The 17,092-nt window shown below is 46.4% G+C and overlaps 1 protein-coding gene across 1 annotated transcript in view; it reads right to left on the bottom strand.

Annotated features, from left to right (window-relative positions):
• Positions 1 to 2,011, bottom strand: part of PEA15 (proliferation and apoptosis adaptor protein 15) — a 71,398-nt gene extending 69,387 nt beyond the window's left edge. The window contains exon 1 of the mRNA XM_077259347.1: positions 1,714 to 2,011. The gene's annotated coding sequence lies outside the window, so the exon portion shown is untranslated. The remainder of the gene's footprint in view (positions 1 to 1,713) is intronic.
• Between the last annotated feature and the right edge of the window lie 15,081 nt (positions 2,012 to 17,092).

The following is a 17,092-nucleotide window of genomic DNA, read 5'->3' as shown; positions in this document are numbered from 1 at the left end:
TCAGTGTATCATGAGGTGGACACATACTAGTGTCTGGGGCTAGCTATGGATGTCATGTAAGCAAACAGGAAATACCAATATTCCTAGTAACAATTCCTAAACCAATGCCCCCACTGGTCAGCCCTCATGGGAGTGGATTTTTAACTCTTTCCTGCCTTGGCTATCCAGTAAATAACATACACAGTGACCTCTCCTGTAATACAAAATTCTAAAAGGACTCATAGTCCTACAGTCACTGGAGAGCTTCCTTCTGACCATGACTGGTTTCACCACAACCCAGGAGCTAATGGTCCTAGTTAAATGGTTGTTGCTATGCTATATAAGGTCTATCAGGTGGATAAAGATCTCCTTCCCCTTTAATCATGTTGTATTTTGTGCATATTTTACAGCTGGATCATGCACACTGCATGCCATTACCCTGTCTAATATTTATGAGTAACGCATTTTACATCCACTGCGTTGCCGGGTAATATATTTGATCTTGCATGGAATGATCAGCCTCTTGTGTGCGAGCGTGACTCTGCCAGATCAGACCGAGCGTTCTGTAATACACCGGAGAGTCCATTGTATTTCATGTTCTCAGCTTATAGGAAGTGGGTTTGTCAGCCTGCCCTGTGCTATTTCTCCCTATCCCACGCCCAAACTTCCGAATGTGACTACTCAGGGCACCCAACTCTGTAGCAGGAGACTACAGAGGACCAGAACTGAAACAAGAAGATGGGTGGGAGCTCATTAGTGGTGAACTTACTAACAATTAACACCTCAAACCCTGCTTATTGTAACAAATAATTTAGACTATACTTTGAAACCTACAGAAACGTCATCTATATTGGCATCGGATTCAATGTCGTTGATGTATTGGTATATAAATGGAAACATCGATATATCGGTCTTAGACCAACACATCGATAACAGACCCAAAAGAAACATCATCAATAAATAAAGGTCAGACTCCTCAGAATTTGGATGAGAAATGGAACACCAAACTCTTTCCATTAGTCATAGTCCTCCAAAGGCTATCGGATGTTTTGGGGTATATCTCAGGGTATCTGGCATCACTTTGCTGCCTACAGAAATGTATCAGCATCAGATGCAATAGAAATGTGATCGGTATATCGGTATCAGACTCAACAGAACTGTCATCATTATATTGGTAGCAGACTTATCAGAGACCTCATCTATATATCACTTATAGATCCAACGGAAGCGTCTTCATTGATATATCGGTTTTAGGCTCACCACAAACTATATGGATGATAATAAGGAGCATTAAACTCTTTGCCTTAATCTTTGACTTCCAAAGTCTCCCAGATACCTTCAAAAAATTCCCTCATCCAAAAACATCTCCACGAGAGCTCACAAGAGTTTTTTCCCCCCTCGTTTCCAATCATCCACACCCAATATGATAGACCATCCCCAAAATTCCCAGGCTTGTCAACTCTTTCACTGAAGGCTTAGAAGCAGTTCCAAGGCAAAGTTGACTTACTGACTACTTACGGGAAAAGACCAAGCTCTACCATCTAAAGTTTTCATATGAAGATATGTATTTTTTAGTATAGAAAGTAGAGATGTGAAAAGCTGGTTTATGCCAATGCTGTCCCTGTGCCACTCCCAACACACCTCTTTCGTGCCGCCATCCCTTGCCCTGGTTTCCTCATAGTAACCCTTGCCTAAACCTCACCCAACATCCCACAAGAGGTATATCAGTCCTACCGTCAACTCGTCGTCAAGCTGATAAAGTGATTTTATAGTATTTCAGGTCGTTGATAACTTCTCCAGCCTAGACCAGGACCAAGTCCTCTCTGTACTTTATGACACGATTGGAAGCTCAGCTCTTCTTCTCGAAGACTGGCTTGTTTCTCTATAATATTTGATGCCAGCCAGTGTGGATGTGGCTGAGCGGATAGATCCTCTTGCTGCTGCTGCTGCTGCTGTTGTCTGCAAAGAAATTCCCTTCCCCTACAGACAGAACTGATTTCAATGTGGTCTCACTCACTCCACCCTTTGTACTGAGTGATGTCACATTGTGCGTGTGGATCTGTGTATGAGGGAGCTAGGGAATGAGAGACAGAAAGCTACAGATGTATTCCTATTAATGACTACACACCCATTGTATACAGGCAGCGGGCGAGGGGAAATGGTCAATTTTACATGCGGGGTGTCATTTACTTAATTACTGGAGATCGGGATCACACTGGGTTAATATACTATACTTTGCATTGCAACTTCTAGTTTGCATTAACAGGATGCTGAGTAGTGAAGTTCATTGTATAGTATATGTCTAGTGAAGAAGGTTACTGGTAGTGTGGACTCGCAATCTGATCTAGGTAATTGCAGGGTTCCGATATTACACTGAATTGTCTGATACCTCGATACCCAGGAATCCTGCTGAGATGATCGCCAATACAACCAAATGACCACCAATAACTCATATAACAAATAATTGCTGATAAAACCCCTCAAACGCCCCCAATTCCTGCTTAAATGATTGCTGATCACCAATTTAACAAGTCAATCGGAGCTCATAAAAGCTCAAATGATTGCTTATGGCGACATAAAACTATTGCCACTCATCCATTGTTGAATGAAATCTAATATGACAAATCTATCAGCTCTCATTTCTTTCCCAATAGTCACCAATATAAAAAGTTACCGATTGTTCTTTCTCGAATGATTGCTCTTTCTCGAATGATTGCTCATCGCAGACATAACAAGTTGATCGACACTCATTCGTTTTGGTTGCCAAAATGACAGGTCAGTCGATATCCAAGATTTCTGCCCTTGTTATTGCCGACCGAAGATAGAAAAAGTCGATTGACTCTCAATCCTGCTCGTATGATTGCTGATCGAAAATGTATTGGGTCGATCAGAGCTAATTTCTGCTCCAATGATCACCGATTGAGGAGGATATCACAAGTCGCTCAGCACTTATCCTCAACTGATTTATGATCTTCGATAAAACAAGGTGATCTGTGCTTATTATTGATCATTACTGATTTCTGCATGTCCCTCTTAAAAAGGAAGATGTGCTGTTGGCTGATAGTTACTCCTCCTGACCGCACATACTGTATACATTTGTGCTCAATTCGGGTGAAGATTGTAGGACACAAGATTGATGTCCAACACCTCTTGTAGTATTTTATCACCCTTAAACACAAAAGATGGGGCATGACGAATTTCAGCTGCCCAATTAATCATTTCATAAACAATGGATTGTCGGCCAGTTCGGAGAAGTCAGTGGTTTTGGGTGACATAAGGCTAATGTGATGGTGGTGGTAATGGAGACTTTTTGTCAATAATGCCCTCTCTTCCAGGGACATTGGATATTATATGGTGTCCATTGATTTCATTAACTGTGTTTGTTGGGGAGGGTAGAGCCCACCTCATCTGTTACCATCATATTCCCATGCTTATTAACATCCTTCGAAAGACCGGGAGATGTCCCGGACTCTTGGAAGAGTTTACAAATCTCTTGAGCACCAATGGAGTTTCCTGGGAATTATTTGTCTGTTTCAGAAAGAGGGGGGCTGTAATGGGAGCAGCTTGATGGAAGCCCCCACATGACTGCGTTGCCGAGAGGAGGGGTTTGCAGTTTGAATAAAAACAGGGATCGTCTCGGGATTGGTGGAATTTTAAAGAAGGGGGCGTTTGTTAGTGGAACAAGGAGGCGGGGGCCGGAATAGTGCGGGAAGTAATCACTTCTGCGGTGACTGAGGACGAGAGAAGCCCACCCTCCCTCCCTTTTTATTTTTTCGTATCAGTTTGAGTGAATAGCTTTTGGTGGAGGGTAGTTTGGGGGTAGGTTTTTTGGTTTAGTCAGGTCAATTTCGAAGGGAATTTTTTGTTAACATCGTCACAGTGGCAGGTTGGCGGGGGGTGGGGTTCTTGGAGTTGGTGATGACGTTTTTATGGGGTTGATCTGGCTTTTGTTTACGGCTCTGGACGGGGAGTTTACCTCGGGAGCTTTGGGGTTTGGTTTGCACGAAATGGGTTACATGGTGCCCTCGAGCTGGTGGTCACGGCTGAGGGTAAAGAAGTGTTTGGTTTTAAGTTTGGTGGTGGCTTTCTGCCAATTTTTTGAGCCAGATTTTTCTTAGCTCCAAGAACCCTCCCCTCAAGGTTTTACATATGGTATACATGTTGTTATTCATGTTATTGTTTGTTTAATAAAATGGCCGCTGTGGCCAAATTATCCAAAGAAAATTTATGTGTTGTGTCTTAATTTTAATGTTTGGCAGGAGGAGTGTGAATGGTGCATAGGGGTATGGGGGGTTAGGAAGATTGGGTACGGAGAAGACCCAGTCTTGGCGATACGCGGTCATGCGGGCACAATAGGTGAGGTGGATCCTCTAAGCCCTAAGTCCAGGTGGGCACATGGGCCATGGGCATCAGTGCATCAGGTGGGGGATGCACATGGGAAACAGCAGAACTACTGGATGTAAACTGAAACACTTAAAGGAGTCCTGGTAGCCGTCAGCGGACAGGAGGAGGCCTGGAAACCCCAGGTGGACAGGAAGCGGCCTGAAAGCCATAGGTGAGCCACAGACAAGTAACTCGTGGATGGGAAACCAAAGACAGCCAGCAGACATCCTGATGACTGTAAGGCTATGTGCACACGATGCTGATTTTTCCGCGCAGAAACTCTGCAGATCCGCACTGTGATGTACAGTACAATGTTATTCAATGGGGAAAAAAAAAGCTGTGCAGATGGTGCGGAAAAATCAGTGTGGAACTGCTGCGGATTTCAAAGAAGTGCATGTTACTTCTTTTGTGCGGATCTGCAGCGTTTCTGCACCCCTCCATGTTAAAATTCCGCAGTGGCAAAAACCACACAAAATCCGCGGCTGCGGATTCTGCCGGGAGATGCGGATTTTGTGCAGAACATTCTGCGCCTCTTTTCCTACGTGTGTGTGGCGCCCCCACTGCCGCAGGGCCGAGGCGTACCCGGTACCGGGCCTCTGAGTCTCTGCTCTGGGGTAGTCACGGCGGCTAGGCCCCGGTCCGTGACCCTGCCGTGGGGCGCACAGTGAATAGTAGGTGTGGATGATGGTGGGGATGCTGTGGTGGTGCGGTGCAGTAAATAACGAGGACACCAGGTTGCAGTCTCTTTACCTCTTTACTGAAGATCTCTGGGTCCTCAGTCCGGAACACGGTTCACCAGGCTGCGCAAGTCCGGCTGGTCCAATGGCACCTCCAGAGTTCTCTTCACAGGTGGAAATCGGTGCCTTCCTACTAGCGCTATGTGTTGTGGTCCTTCCCTGCTGTGCTTACGGAAAGTACCCCACAACTGTTGTGTCTGTTTCTGATGTTCCCTCACAACTCGATTAGGTGATGTTCTGCTAATCCTCCGTCCCTCCCTGATGTTCTGGTTGGGACGGCACCCGTTTGACAGGTAGGCTCGGAGCTCTTCCGGGACCCTAGAGTCGCCCCTCTCCACAAGTTGCCCCCCAAGACTGCATAGGTGATATGTGTTAGACAGCCCGCCTTAGACTGACTGTCCTGCCGCGGTTTGGAGTGTTGCTTGAAGCTGAATATTATTCTACTCCCTCGGCGTTCCGGCCACCGGTAGTGCGCCTCAGTAGGATGTTGCTTCGGTCTTACAGCACGACTCCTACTGGTATTTCTCCTTTGCGTGATCTCGTTTCTCACTCAGCACAATCTATCTCGCTTCTAATCCTTTCTTGGGGACTGCCGCTACCCGGAGCAGGCACGGTCCCGTTACGTTCTTTCTTGTTGCCAAGCCTCTGTCAGGATCCCACCCCTGACAGAGACCCTACTGTATCTTCCCCCACAACACCCTCTGCCACAAGGTGTTGCCTGGTTCCAACCCAGTCAGCTTTCTGATCTAACTTCCTGCCTGACCCCCAGTTTACCCACTATGGTGGGGAGTGGCCTAATGAATAGCACCCTTAGCTCCCCCCGGAGGCCCAACTGTGAAATGTATTGGTGTCTGTGATACCTGATCAGATGAACTCTTTCAGTGCCATCAGACGCACCATAGCTCCCCATAGTGGCGGAGCCACAGTACTGCAACGACCAGGACTCTGGGGCGCTGCACTCCCCCCTGGTTAAACACAGTACTCCGGGACTGGGAAGAAAACAACAATACAAGTTAGCAAAAAGACATACAGTTTTGTTGAGTGCAATAACAATAAGTATACTTGAACAGGCTTCCCTTTATGGGAGGTAAGGACACTTGAACGTTACAAACATGGTTAACATTATAAATTACAGGCTATAAATAACTCCTGTTACCCCACCGGGTATTCTACTAAGTGCAAAATTGTTGAACAATAATTTAACATTGCCTTTAAGGACATACACTCTGTATCCACTAAAGACCCTCCTATAATCACATTATAAGGTAGTTTAACTTTTTCATTCCCCTTCTTTAGATCTGCAGGACCGCCTGTCCTATCGGCACCAGACCTTCTGCCTCTCCTTTCAATTACAGGACCGCCCCGTTCAGCCAGGGCCTACTGCCTTTTCAACTACTATACACAGTATAGAACATAACATTACTTTCAGTTTAAGAGCACTGAGCCATCTCTACATGACTCCTATGAGGACTCAGGGTTTACCTTCTATCCTAACTATCTATCAACATCATCAAAACATTTTCTATTGAACATTAAGCCTTCTCATTATCTTTCTATCATGCATGCTGGACACCACATCTATCCCTACGGGCCCACTGCATCCTTCTGCTATCCTTCACTTTTTCTTTTTAAAGAACATCATCAGTATTTCTTCACAATTAACTAATTAAATACATATAACTTTCTCATGTAAACATTATCATCTCTTTCTTTGGTCAAGACATTATTGCTTCCTATCTTAAGCAATATCACAGTTTAAGCGCAACAAATGAACATCCCCTTTAAGAGGGGACCAAGTTTCTATGAGGTAGCACGCCTTCTCAAGCTACCAGTCCATACTCAGCAAAGGTTCCAGTGTGGTATCTTCACAAAGAGTCCTTCTTTAAGTAAAACCAGTAGGGAGCGCCTTTAATAAGGTGCAAACTATATACAAGAAGTTCGGATCATGCACTGTTCATGATTTCAGCAGTTCTGTAAACTTTGTGCAAAACTTTAGAAAAACAAACAAAAGCAAAACAATAGGGATCCCAGGTCCACAGAAGGATCCCCTTAAGAGTTAACCCTGGACGGGTTCAGCAGCAAAATAAGAGAACAGTAACTATATACAGTTTCAGGTTTCCGAGGTTTATTCTTCTAAGTCTGGGGGTGGTCTCCCCCCCCCCCCCCGGTGGAGGCAGCTCCCGAGCTGGTAGTTGGTCTCTCAGGTGCCCTCAGATCAGCCGGTGCCTGAATTTGAAGGCTAATCCTGCTTGCAAGTTCTGGAGCCGCTACGAGGCGTACGGTGGTGATAGGAATAAGATCTGGCAAATCGGGATCATTCATGATCGGGGCAACAGGGGGCGCTCTCTCAGGCTCACACCGTCGAACGTTCCGGGCACACCATCCTTGCGCACTCCGATGGCGGGTGTAGGTCACCTGATCCCCCCTTTGTAACGGATCACCATTTCGGCTGCAGCAGGGGGTCTTCACGTTATAGCTAGTAACAAAGACATCGGTTGGTAGCCCCAGTTCCTGTATGGAGCCCCATCCCCTCTTCGGGTGGTAGGCCAGCACGGTTCCCCGTTTTACCACGTCTTTCTTGCCGGGAGTAGACTTCCTACGTGGTGTGTCTGGCGGTGCGGTCTCGTCCCGATCTTTCCAGTGTTGTATTAGACATTGCTTATACTGTTCCCAGGTAAGCACCGCAAGGGTGAGGCCATCTTCCCGGGTCCCATCCGGCCTGGTCCAGGGGGTGTCCCACCGAAGGATCACTCCGTCTGGGCCCACATCTATGGGCTCTCCCATCTTGGTTGGTAGCGGGGGCACCAGCTTTCCCATCGCGTTAGAGGTGAGGATGACCCGCTCCACCAAGAAGGAACGATCATTGCTGGGGTGAGGAACGGTCACTGGAGCGGGATCGGTCAGGGGAGCCAGATCGGTCGGGAGAGCAGAATCGACCAGGGGAGTAGGGACGCCGTCCATACCTGCGCCTGATGTGATTCCACCGGTGTCGCTCCGGTCCGTTGACAAGGACACTGGAATCGGCTGCAGCCCGAACCGCGGCTCCTCCGGCGTCTCCTCTTGATGTAGCTCCGCCCTCCATGGTTCCGTGGCTGGGATAGGCAGGCTCAGCTCCTCCACTGGCAGCTCCAAGGGGTCCAGGTCCTTCACTGGCGGTGGACGCGGGTCCGCCTCTAATGGGTGAGGGCAGGCCGGGATCACCTCGCCGTCGCTCGGGCACTTGCTGCTCATCGTCGCTGTCGGGCATTCGGCGACAACGCATGCACCTGGCTCCGCCATTTCTCCACGGTCGGCCTCCTTCTTCACTTCGTTCCCGCCGTTGGAAATCAGGGGGCTGTTCTCTGCTTTGAGGCAGGTCACCGCTTTGCAGCAAGAGATGCAGGGGGCGGTCGCCGTTTCTGGCGCCACCTTGATAGGCTCCTCCCATGGCACGCCCTCCTTCTTCTTTGGCGCAGCAATGGCGGCGATTTTGGCGGGAACTTCTAGCGGCAAGCGGCAATGCACAACTCTTCTAATAAAATACAGTAAATCACAGTTCCAAGGCACACATGACCTGATTCTTCAGGCTTAAGTAGATCCTGTTCGTGACGCCAAGTTGTGGCGCCCCCACTGCAGGGCCGAGGCGTACCCGGTACCGGGCCTCTGAGTCTCTGCTCTGGGGTAGTCACGGCGGCTAGGCCCCGGTCCGTGACCCTGCCGTGGGGCGCACAGTGAATAGTAGGTGTGGATGATGGTGGGGATGCTGTGGTGGTGCAGTGCAGTAAATAACGAGGACACCAGGTTGCAGTCTCTTTACCTCTTTACTGAAGATCTCTGGGTCCTCAGTCCGGAACACGGTTCACCAGGCTGCGCAAGTCCGGCCGGTCCAATGGCACCTCCAGAGTTCTCTTCACAGGTGGAAATCGGTGCCTTCCTACTAGCGCTATGTGTTGTGGTCCTTCCCTGCTGTGCTTACGGAAAGTACCCCACAACTGTTGTGTCTGTTTCTGATGTTCCCTCACAACTCGATTAGATGATGTTCTGCTAATCCTCCGTCCCTCCCTGATGTTCTGGTTGGGACGACACCCGTTTGACGGGTAGGCTCGGAGCTCTTCCGGGACCCTAGAGTCGCCCCTCTCCACAAGTTGCCCCCCAAGACTGCATAGGTGATATGTGTTAGACAGCCCGCCTTAGACTGACTGTCCTGCCGCGGTTTGGAGTATTGCTTGAAGCTGAATATTATTCTACTCCCTCGGCGTTCCGGCCACCGGTAGTGCGCCTCAGTAGGATGTTGCTTCGGTCTTACAGCACGACTCCTACTGGTATTTCTCCTTTGCGTGATCTCGTTTCTCACTCAGCACAATCTATCTCGCTTCTAATCCTTTCTTGGGGACTGCCGCTACCCGGAGCAGGCACGGTCCCGTTACGTTCTTTCTTGTTGCCAAGCCTCTGTCAGGATCCCACCCCTGACAGAGACCCTACTGTATCTTCCCCAACAACACCCTCTGCCACAAGGTGTTGCCTGGTTCCAACCCAGTCAGCTTTCTGATCTAACTTCCTGCCTGACCCCCAGTTTACCCACTATGGTGGGGAGTGGCCTAATGAATAGCACCCTTAGCTCCCCCCAGAGGCCCAGCTGTGAAATGTATTGGTGTCTGTGATACCTGATCAGATGAACTCCTTCAGTGCCATCAGACGCACCATAGCTCCCCAAAGTGGCGGAGCCACAGTACTGCAACGACCAGGACTCTGGGGCGCTGCATGTGCACATAGCCTTTAACTGTGCACAGGCAAGTAAAAAAGTTACTAGCAGCACCAAGACATAGGTGTGTGTCTTGGGAGGCCTTATGTAGGCCCAGGAAATAACACATAGGAGCACGTTAGGCAACTTGCAAAGCACAATGTGAAGCACAAGAAATTCTAACTGATCGGTGCAGGTGTGTAACAACTCCAGTCACATGGTGATAGAGCTGATAGTGACAGGGCTTTATACAGGTCATCTGTATGGACCATTATGTGGGGAATGAGCGTCCATAACCTCCATTGCACATGGACAAAAAAGGAAGGGTCTAGCACAGTTTTCAGGCATTTTCTACTACCATCTCAGAAACCCGTAATTATTAGTATCTTCCATGTAAACCTGATGATGCCTCATTATTTGGAGTAAGTCCTTATGACTAAGGATGATTCAGTGCGTGGTGAAGGGGTTTGCGATCCATCTTCTATCAATACTTTGCATTAAGAGGTATGTCGTCCAATTGCTGATGAATCAGATCATTTGTCAGCGGGCACTTAAGAGTAAATTACATTTCACATCTCAGAATGCCAGGAGGATGTGCAAGGCTTGACATAAAGTTATTTTATAGCTCAGTTCAGCTTTTAGTAATGCGGCAAGTCATTGTGTTGGCGCCATCTACAGGCAAAGAAACTGCACTGACTTCCTGTTTGTATCTCTTGATGTGTCGGTTATGTGACCTTATTAAATATGAAAATTGGAATGACGAGACGAATACTAATGATGAAGAGATCTAAGAGGGTTGCGGTGTTCGGAGGTGAATGGTCTGAAAGGTCCGGGGCATGGAATCTCTTCGTTGAGGAGAGATGAAGAGGGGGGGGGGGGCTGTATGGGGCGCAGCTAAAAGGAAGCCCCCACATGACTGCATTGCCATGGGGAGCAGTGCAGAATTTCTTGAAAGTTAAACTGGGGGCTCAGGATTGGTAGGATTGGAATTGGGCAAGGATTTTATGGGAATGGGAGGAGGGGGCTTGGGGAAAAAGTGCGGGAAAGGGGTCAGTTTGTCAGAGACCGGCGAAGTGAGTCCCTCCCACCGTCCCTTTTTTGGTGGCAATCCGAGGCGAGCATAATTTTGGGGGAGGTCTACGGGATAGTTATTTTCAATTTTTATTTTTGAAATTTTGTTTATGTTCAACTTATCAGTGGAAGGAATTTTTGTTATTATCGTCACAGTGGCGGATTGGCGGGGGGTGGGGTTCTTGGAGTTTGTGATGATGCTTATAGGGTTGATCTGGCTTTTGTTACGGGCTCTGGACGGGGTGTTTACCTCGGGAGCTTTGTGGTTGGTTTGCCCGAAATGGGTTACATGGTGCCCTCGAGCTGGTGGTTACGGCTGAGGGAAAATACGTGTTTTTTGGTTAAATTTTGTGGTAGGCTTTCGGCCTATTATGAGCCAGATTTTTTAGCTCCAAGAACCCTCCTCTCGAGGTTTTTGATATATACAATGTTTACATGTTGTTATTCATGTATTTGTTTGTTAATAAAATGGCCGCTGTGGCCAAATTATCCAAAAGAAATTTATGTCTTCGTGTGAATTTCTTGGGTAGTTAAAGGGGATGGTTTAAAGGGAGTAGGGTAGTTGGGGACGAGGATTCCTGACAGAAAGGATCCTTCATTGGCGATACGCGGTCATGAGGAGGACAGACATAACATGGAATCTGACTCAGCATTCAGTGCTGGAGCCTTATCTGTGCTGCCTTTAGATTCAAAGAGGATGTTTCAATTTACCAACCCCAATGGATCAGTGATCTACCACCACAGAACAATATACAGGTGCTTCTCATAAAATTAGAATATCATCAAAAAGTTAATTTATTTCAGTTCTTCAATACAAAAAGTGAATCTCATACAGTGGGTATGGAAAGTATTCAGACCCCTTTACATTTTTCACTCTTTGTTTCATTGCAGCTATTTGGTAAATTCAAGAAAATTTATTTTTTTCTCATTAATGTACACGCTGCACCCCATCTTGACTGAAAAAAAGCAGAAATGTAGTAATGTTTACAAATGTCTTAAAAAAGAAAAACTGAACTATCACATGGTCATAAGTATTCAGACCCTTTGCTCAGTACTGAGTAGAAGCACCCTTTTGCACTAGTACAGCCATGAGTCTTCTTGGGAATGATGCAACAAGTTGTTCACACCTGGATTTGGGGATCCTCTGCCTTTCTTGCTTGCAGATCCTCTCCAGTTCCATCAGGTTGGATGGTGAATGTTGGTGGACAGCCATTTTCAGTTCTCTCCAGAGATGCTCAATTGGGTTTAGGTCAGGGCTCTGGCTGGGCCAGTCAAGAATGGTCACAGAGTTGTTCTGAAGCCACTACTTTGTTATTTTAGCTGTGTGCTTAGGGTCGTTGTCTTGTTGGAAGGTGAACCTTCAGCCAAGTCTGAGGTCCAGAGCACTCTGAAAGAGGTTTTGATCCAGGATAGCTCTGTACTTGGCCGCATTCATGTTTCCTTCAATGGCAACTAGTCGTAATGTCCCTGCAGCTGAAAAACACCCCCATAGCATGACGCTGGCACCACCATGTTTCACTGTTGGGATTGTATTGGGCAGGTGATGAGCAGTGCCTGGTTTTCTCCACACATACCGCCTAGGCTATGTGCCCACGTTGCGTTTTTTAAGCGTTTTCCCACTGCAGAAACGCTTAAAAAAAACTTGCAAAACGCATCCCATTATTTTTAATGGCATTCTGCAATTGTTGTGCACATGCTGCTTTTTTTTCCGCAGCGGAAAGGCATCGGGGAAAAAAATGCAGCATGTTCATTAATTTTGCGGAATTGCGGCGATTTCGCGCTATAGAATTGTATTGGGATGCATGGAAAAAAACGCATGAAAAACGCAACAAATACGAGATAAAAACGCAAAAAAAAAACCACTAGAAAAGTGGATTACCTGGCAAGGGAGTTCAGTTTTGATGAGGAAAATTCTGCTTAGATTTTGCAACGTGGGCACATAGCCTTACAATTATCACCAAAAAGGCCTATCTTCCTCTCATCAGACCAGAGAATCTTATTTCTCATAGTCTGGGAGTCCTTCATTGTTTTTTACCAAACTCTATGCGAGCTTTGATATGTCTTGCAATGAGAAGAGGCTTCCATTGGGCCACTCTGCCATAAAGGCCCGACTGGTGGAGGGCTGCAGTGATAGTTGACTTTGTGGAACTTTCTCCCATCTCCCTACTGCATCTCTGCAGCTCAGCCACAGTGATCTTGGGGTTCTTTTTTACCTCTCTCACCAAGGCTCTCCTCCCACGATTGCTCAGTTGGCTGGACGGCCAGGCCTAGGAAGAATTCTGGTGGTCCAAAACTTCTTCCATTTAAGGATTATGGAGGCCACTGTGCTCTTATGAACCTTGAGTACTGCAGAAATTCTTTTGTAACCTTGATCAGATCGGTGCCTTGTCACAATTCTGTCTCTGAGCTCCTTGGCCAGTTCCTTTGACCTCATGATTTTCATTTGGTATGACATGCACTGTGAGCTGTGAGGTCTTATATAGACAGGTGTGTGCCTTTCCAAATCAAGTCCTATCAGTTTAATTAAACACAGCTGGACTCCAATGAAGGAGTAGAACCATCTCAAGGAGGATCACAAGGAAATGGACAGCATGTGACTTAAATTTGAGTGTCTGAGCAAAGGCTCTGAATACTTATGACCATGTGATATTTCAGTTTTTCTTTTTTTAATAAATATGCCAAAAATGTCTACATTTCTTTTTTTTTCAGTCAAGATGGGGTGCAGAGTGTACATTAATGAGAAATAAATGAACTTTTTTGAATTTACCAAATGGCTGCAATGAAACAAAGTGAAAAATGTAAAGGGGTATGAATACTTTCCCTACCCACTGTATATTATACTGAGTCATTACAAACAGAGTGATCTATTTCAAATGTTTATTTCTGTTAATGTTGATGATTATGGCTTACAGCCAATGAAACCCCAAAAGTCATTATCTCAGTAAATTAGAATAATTAACAAAAAAAACCTGCAAAGGCTTCCTAAGCGTTTAAAATGATCCCTTATTCTGTTTCAGTAGGTTCCACATTCATGGGGAAGACTGCTGACTTGACAGATGTCCAGACGGCAGACATTGACACACTCCACAATGAGAGTAAGCCACAAAAGGTCATTGCTAAAGAAGCTGGCTGTTCACAGAGTGCTGTATCCAAACATATTAATGGAAAGTTGAGTGGAAGGAAAAAGTGTGGTGGAAAAAGGTGCCCAAGCAACCGGGATAACCACAGCCTTGAAAGGATTGTTATGAAAAGGCCATTCAAAAATGTGGAACAGATTCACAAGGAGTGAACTGCTCCTGGAGTCACTGCTTCAAGAGCCCCCACACACAGATGTATCCAGGACATGTGCTACAAGTGTCACATTCCTTGTGTCAAGCAACTCATGACCAATAGACAACGCCAGAAGCGTCTTACCTGGGCCAAGGAGAAAAAGAACTGGACTGTTGATCAGTGGTCAAGGTGTTGCTTTCAGATGAAAGTAAAGTTTGCATTTCATTTGGAAATCAAGGTCCCAGAGTCTGGAGGAAGAGTGGAGAGGCACACAATCCAAGCTGCTTGAGGTCAAGTGTGAAGTTTCTGCAATCAGTGATGATTTGGGGGGCCATGTCATCTGCTGGTGTAGGTCCCCTGTGTTTTATCAACACCAAAGTCAGTACAGCTGTCTACCAGGAAATTTTAGAGCACTTCATGCTTTTCTCTGTCGACAAACTTTTTTGAGATGGAAATTTCATTCTCCAGCAGTACTTGGCACCTGTCCACACTGCCAAAAGGACCAATACCTGGTTTAAAAACAACACTATCACTGTACTTGATTGGCTGGAAAGCTCGCCTGACCTTAACCCCATAGAGAATCTATGGGGTATTGTCAGGAAGAAGATGAGAGACACCAGACCCCACAATGCAGACAAGCTGAAGGATGCTATTAAAGCAACCTGGGCTTCCATAACACCTCAGCAGTGCACAGGCTGATCGCCACGGGGCATTGATGTAGCAATTGATGCAAAAGGAGCCCCAACCAAGTATTGAATGCATTCACTGAACATACATTTCAGTAGGCCAACATTTCAGATTTAAAAATCAATTTCCAAGCTGGTGTTATAAAGTATTCTAATTTACTAAGGTAATGACTTTTGGGATTTCATTGGCTGTAAGCCATAATCATCAGCATTAACAGAAATAAACACGTGAAATAGAGCACTCTGTTTGTAATGACTCTATATAATATATGAGTTTCACTTTTTGTATTGAAGAACTGAAATAAATTAACTTTTTGATGATATTCTAATATTATGAGAAGCACCTGGACAGCACTTAATGAAGGGCAAAAATGTGGACAACACCTAATGAGAGGCTGAAATGAATTGTATCCTATATAATTGACATCTGACAGCCTGCAGCATTATTGGCAGAATGCATAAACTGCCCCCTCATCCTCTGTAGTTAACGACACTCAAGACAGCCACCTACTTTGCCTATCCCTCTTCATGCCCCTCCTTTGCTTACTCACTTTAGACATGGTGGGCTCACATCACTTCCGTGACAAGAAGGGGCCTTCATGAGCCTCATAAGTTGGTCGAAAGCATAAGATTTTTGTTGGTGGTGCTTCTCGGTATTAACCTGGTACCCCTAAAATATCAATGGGGCTCAGTGGATACTTGACCCAGATTTAAAAGAAATGAATACCCCTATGCATTTGTCAGATAATCATCCATCTATCTCCCCAAGAGTCACCTTCTGGTCACCTGGAAGAGTTAAAAAATATCCTGGGCCCAAATGAAACCACCCAAATCCTCCCCGAAAACAACCTTTTGAGAATTCTTGTGCCCCAGAATTCTAATGTTCATTAATGGAGGTGAGAAACAAGGTATACGGGAAATGGAATGTTTCATCCCTGCTGTCTGGGGGTCCTAAGTCCCCTGTGCAACAGAAGACGCCAGTAGAGTTGAGCGACTTTTACTTTTTTAGGATCGAGTTGGGTTTCGCGAAACCCGACTTTGTCAAAATTCAGGTCGGGTGAAATCGGCCGATTATTGCGAAAAGTCGGGGATCCGACTGAAACACGAAAACCCAATGCAAGTCAATGGGGAAGCAAAGTCGGCAGTGAGTGGAGGACAGAAAAACACCTACAGTGCCCATTTTAATGCCAAAAGCATCAATTCTTGTTACTTAAGCTTGTCAATCTTAATTTGCTTTATAATAATAGTTAGGCATTGAAAATTGGGGGTCATTTGGCTAAAGTTTTGGGGGAAGGGGGTAGGGCTGGCTCAAGTTTTCCGTGGGCGCAGGAAACGCGGACTACGTCACGGGGGTGGAGCAGGGAGAGGTAAGTATTTCAACTTTGCAAGTGCTGTGATCCTGAGCAAGCAGGGGGGCACACTTGTTCGCATTGGCACTGGCACAGGGCCCCTCAAAGTACGGCGGTGTGTTGGACGGCGGGGGCGCCTCCCACCGGCAGAGACACTTTTGCGTACTCTGAGGGGCCCTGTGCCAGTGACGTCACCAACGAGTATGCCCCCACCTGATGAAGGAACCTGCACTTTCATCTGCACCTTCCTCTTTGTCCCCGTGTAAGGTGGTATAGTATGCGGGAAGGGGAACCTGACTTTCAGCAGGGTCAGATTCTGGTTGTGTAGAGTGCAAGGGGAATGTAGTGGTCTGGGTCAATGTACCAGCAGACTCATCTAGCAGTGGCTGGGCAATGGGCAGGATGAGAAGGAAACACAGTTAGTAGGCCCAAATAATAAAGTAGGCTAAATGCAGTTCAAATGTGGTAACAGGACTAAACAGGCGGCATTGCTTTGTTCAGTGGAGGACAACTGTAATGAGTGGCAGGCACAGTTAGTAGGGCCAAATAATAAAGTGGGCCAAATGCAGTTCAAAATTGGTAACAGGAGTAAACAGGCGGCACTGCTTTGTTCAGTGGAGGAGAACAACAAGCAGCGGCAGACACCGTTAGTAGGCCCAACCAAACAAGTAGGCCAAATGCAGTTTAATATTCGAAACAGGATGAAAATTGCGGCTCAGCTTTGTTCAGTGGGGGAGAACCACAAGCAGTGGCAGACACCGTTAGTAGGCCCAACCAAACAAGTAGGCCAAATGCAGTTTAATATCTGATATAGGCTGAAAATTGAAGTTCAGATTTGTTCAGTGGAGGAGAAGACCAAGCAGCGACAGACACCGTTAGTAGACCCAACCAAACAAG

The sequence above is a fragment of the Ranitomeya variabilis genome, chromosome 1 (genome assembly GCF_051348905.1).
Source record: "Ranitomeya variabilis isolate aRanVar5 chromosome 1, aRanVar5.hap1, whole genome shotgun sequence".
NCBI classification, from domain to species: domain Eukaryota; kingdom Metazoa; phylum Chordata; class Amphibia; order Anura; family Dendrobatidae; genus Ranitomeya; species Ranitomeya variabilis.
This window is presented reverse-complemented; position numbering and strand designations above follow the sequence as displayed.